Source organism: Penaeus chinensis, chromosome 37, assembly GCF_019202785.1.
Source record: "Penaeus chinensis breed Huanghai No. 1 chromosome 37, ASM1920278v2, whole genome shotgun sequence".
Lineage (NCBI taxonomy): Eukaryota > Metazoa > Arthropoda > Malacostraca > Decapoda > Penaeidae > Penaeus > Penaeus chinensis.
The window spans coordinates 12,939,106-12,944,105 of record NC_061855.1 but is presented as its reverse complement, the minus strand read 5'-3'; the positions used below and the strand labels follow the sequence as shown (position 1 = coordinate 12,944,105).

General features: G+C 42.1%; 1 protein-coding gene across 1 annotated transcript in view; it reads right to left on the bottom strand.

The window, feature by feature from the left end:
* LOC125045249 (carnitine O-palmitoyltransferase 1, liver isoform-like) overlaps positions 1-5,000 on the bottom strand; it is a 62,873-nt gene that overhangs the window by 57,020 nt on the left and 853 nt on the right.

Here is a 5,000-nt window from a genome sequence, read left to right as displayed (position 1 = left end):
CCTAACAAGATTACCACAGAAGAAGTTATGCCTAGAAGATATGCTCACAAGGAGGCAGAAGTAAGAATGTTATCTAATACGCTAATCAATCTTAATTTGCAGGCAGACATTTGTGTATTTGTGTGAGTGTGTATAACCTTTGCCTCCACCTCCTGGGGTCCCTCTGAGCAAGCCTCCATGCAGCATTCCTTCCCACACCCAGAACATATTAGCAGTTCTGATCGACTTGCCTCGGCCAAGAGTTCCATGGCCTTCCCCTTGGTCTTCTCCAGCCTGGGTCAACCCTCTCGGAGATGACCCTATGAGCCGGATCTTCCTCAGGAAAACGAGCCACATGCCCATATAGCTGAAGTTGGCGCTCTCGTATCAGACTGGTAATAGGTCTTGATTCAGTCGCATGGAGTATCCTCTGATTGGACACATGGTCCCTCCAGGTATACCCCATGATTCTGCAAAGACACTTAGTACCAAAGGAGTCAAGACGGGCCTTCAGAGCACTGTTCAGTGTCCAGGTCTCACACCCATAGAGTAAGACTGGGATCACCAGTGCTCTGAAGATCCTGATCTTAGTTCTCCTAGTCAAATACCAACAGCGCCAAATACTCCTATTGAGTGAGTCCATAATGCCATAGGCCAGTCTGAGTCGTCAAGTAACTTTCCGGCCGGAACCTCCATCGCTCTGCACTACACTACCAAGATAAGTGAAGCTATCCAAGACCTCAATGTTCTCGCCACAGGCATACACAGACTGAACATCGACATCCAAAAAGTGCCCAAATTCCTGAACATTGGTCTTGGTCCAGTTGACTGCGAGTCCCAATGGCTTCGCCTCCTCATGCAGCGCCTCGAGACCTTCTTCCAGGACCTGGACCTCCAATATGTCTGCTAGAATCCCTGCATCATCAGCAAAGTCAAGGTCTGTGACCTTGAAATTACCAATTGATGCCCCACAGGAACTACGGTTCACGGCACGGCCAAGTATCCAGTCCATACAGGTATTGAAAAGGGTTGGGGCCAGGACACATCCCTATCTCACCCCGGCAGACACCGGGAAAAAGGCAGAGATGCCCTCCCCACACATGACAGCACTCTCGGTATCTGTATACAGGCCAGACAGCAAACCAATAATCCCAGGGGGGATCCCACGGAGACCCAGTAAGGTCCAGAGACTCTCCCGGTCCACTGAGTCAAAAGCCTTCTTGAGATTAACATAAGCTGCAAGCATACCATGTTGAAACTCAAGTGTGTGTGTGTAACCACTGTCTTCTTTTCATACTTTCTTACATTATTCTTTTCAACAGAAATATGTGATAACTAAGAGATACAAGAGAGATGGCTTACTGCAGATCTCACAATTGCCACAGCACCCTAGCTTCCGGTTAATTTTCCGACTATGACAATCGGGTCTTCCCTTACAATATTTATATCATCAGATTTGTTCTCGTGTGATGAGAACGAATCTGATGATAATCTCCATCGGATTCTCCAGCCGACAATCTTGATGTGATTTGACAAGTCCCGAAGCAGGGGAGGGCATGAAGTAGATCAGGGAAATTACGGGGCAAAACAGGCTTAAATAAGCAAAACAGAGGACAGAAATGTGTAAAACAAGCACAAAAACGCTTAAAATTGGCAAATGAAACTCTACGGACATTGCCGCCATCTTTGAAAGTCAACGGACCGACGCGCCAATTTTCGAAAAACTCTACGGGATTTCACATGATCCAGATCCCCTGTGGTAATTGTACAATGCATCCTAACCAATAAACCAACCTAACCTAACCCTGTGGGATTTATACACTACGATCTATATATTCCCTAGCCAGGGGGCTCTGCCCCCTGGACCCCCGTGATATTAAATGCGCTTAGCCAGGGGGCTTTGCCCCCTAGGCCCCGTGGTGAAATGTATGCCTAGACAGGGGGCTACGCCCCCTGGACCCCCTTAGTAGTATATACGCCTAGCCCCAGGGTTAAACCACAAACCTTTATATAGCAAAAGATCAAACTTTTCTGCACTTCCGTCTATGGTCAGAATTGCTTGGTTTCTAATCACTTTTTTTGGGATTTGGGGCACTTGTTGGGCTCAAATATCAGGCTTTGCTTGAGAATAATGTCCATTTGTCCTGTATATCTACAATATGACTTTAAAAATGACACAGAGTCGACGCAGCACTTAAAACGAAACATTTCTCAGAAAATTTTCCGCGCATGTCACAGAAAAAGTACAGACACTTTTCACCTATGGTAAAAGGTGCGGAAATCTAAAATAAGGGAGATACAGGACAGAGAAGACAGAAGATGGCCCCTTCATTTTCTAAGTCCCCTTCCATGTTTACCTCGCGAAAAACAAAACAAATGTGACGCGTAACTCATTACTGCGATCAATCAAGTAGTCCATGTATTGCTACGCGCTTGTGGGAGGCTTATTTTGTCATTACTAGTGTCTGTTTTCCCGAATTCATGTATGTAATGCATTCTTCTAGTTTTATTATACTTCTTTTACGTCTTTTGGCAATTATTTACGCTATTCTGAACAATAAACTTGTGCGCATGCGTGTGTTCACCGGGAGATTTGACAGGTTGTCCTGGCGGCCATTCAGTGAGAAACGCCGGTGAGAAATGTTTCGTTTTAAGTGCTGCGTCGACTCCGTGTCATTTTTAAGGTCATATTGTGGATATACAGGACAAATGGACATTATTCTCAATCAAAGCCTGATATTGGAGCCCAACAAGTGCCACAAATGTCGAAAAAAGTGATTAGAAACCAAGCAATTCTGACAGACGGAAGCGCAGAAAAGTTTGATCTTTCGTTTTATAAAGGTTTGTGGTTTAACCCTGGGGCTAGGCGTATATACTACTAAGGGGGTCCAGCGGGCGTAGCCCCCTGGCTAGGCGTACATATCACCACGGGGGTCCAGGGGGCAAAGCCCCCTGGATAGGCACATTTAATATCACGGGGGTCCAGGGGGCAGAGCCCCCTTGCTAGGGAATATATAGATCGTAGTGTATAAATCCCACAGGGTTAGGTTAGGTTGGTTTATTGGTTAGGACGCATTATACAATTACTACAGGGGATCTGGATCATATGAAATCCCGTAGATTTTTTGCTTTGTTTCCCATAGAGTTTTTCGAAAATTGGCGTGTCGGTCCGTTGACTTTCAAAGATGGCGGCAATGTCCGTGAGTTTCATTTGCCGATCTTAAGCGTTTTTTGTGCTTGTTTTACACATTTCTGTTCTCTATTTTGCTTATTTAAGCCTGTTTTACCCTGTAATTTCCCTGACCTACTTCATGCTCTCCCCTGCTATCGGGACTTATCAAATCACATCAAGATTGTCGGCTGGAGAATCCGACGGAGATTATCATCAGATTCGTTCTCATCACACGAGAACAAATCTGATGATATAAATATTGTAAGGGAAGACCCGATTGTCACAGTCAGAAAATTAACCCTTTTCTCAACGAATGGCCGCTGGACGACCTGTCAAATCTCCCGGGGAACACGCGCATGCGCACAAGGTTATTGTTCAGAATAGCGTAAATAATTAACAAAAGACGTAAAAGAAGTATAGTAAAACTAGAAGAATGCATTACATACATGAATTCAGGAAAACAGACGCTAGAAATGACAAAATAAGCCTTCTCACAAGCGCGTAGCAATACATGGACTACTAGATGGATCGCAGTAATGAGTTACGCGGAACATTTGTTTTGTTTTTTGCGAAGTAAGCATGGAAGGGGACTTAGAAAATGAAGGGGCGATCTTCTGTCTTCTCTGTCCTGTATCTCCCTTATTTTAGATTTGCGCACCTTTTGCCATAGATGAAAAGTGTCTTAGTTTTTGTCAAGGTATCCACTCCACATACTAATTTTACTGTACTCTTGGTTGACATACGCGGAGAGTTTACCTAGCTTCCAGCCTTTGGGCAATTATGTGTTCCAAACATTGTAAGACTGATCACTTAACATCTTTTACATATCTACACTTATACATATATCTACAACCATAAACACATATATAAACTCCATACATGAAATATAGGAAAGTACATGTATATATATATAGCTAAATAAATATCTATGAAAGTTATTTTAGTTAAGAGAACTAATCAGTGAGAAACCATACAAAATGATTACAATAAGTTGCATCATATACTTTGCTGATAAGGTCTCCATTTATAATCGAATTCCTATTGTAAGTGTAACATTGGTTCACTGAATACTCTCTCTTGAATATTGGCTTAGTTCTTACACACATTATTTCTGCTGTGAGATGCATTTACCATCCCTTGCTGTTGAGAACTGTTGTGTTGCCTTCAATCAATATCTTGTCTCCCTTCAAATTATAGTTGCAAACTACAACTCTTTTCGGTAATTTTTTAATTTCACATGCTATCCAATCTTTCAATTTTTATTCCTTCTTGCAATTATCAATGCTGTAATATGCATGAATCTCATGTTATTTTCCATTGCAAACAATATAAATTAAAGAATTGGTATGTTTACAAAGTGACTTTACCCTTCTGAGATCCCTCTCACTCCAACTAGACCACCTTCTGATCACCACGGACTTATTCTTTGTGCTGCATTTGTTGCAAATTATTTTCTTTATTTCTAATATTTTTTGGCTACACAGATTATTTTGTGGATAATTGAGTAGTTTTCTCCCTTTGATTATCACAGTGCCATTACATTTTTCCATAAATGTGTTGCACAACTCTCTTGTTATCAACTGCAAAGGTATCGATAATACCTTAAGTCTTATTTTTAGTCATTGTCCATTACAGACAAATGTACATAGCCATGGGAAACAAATTATACCAAAAGGAGGAATAATTGCTAAATTGGATAACTGTGAATCTAAAAGATTACCCTCTTTTCCACTGACTTTGTTAAGTAGGCCAATCTATCTATCTATTTTAGGTTTGCTTTGCTTTATAAGTAAACCCAGCTCTATCATACCAAGCCCAATAAAACTAAGATTGACCCTAGCTTCACTCC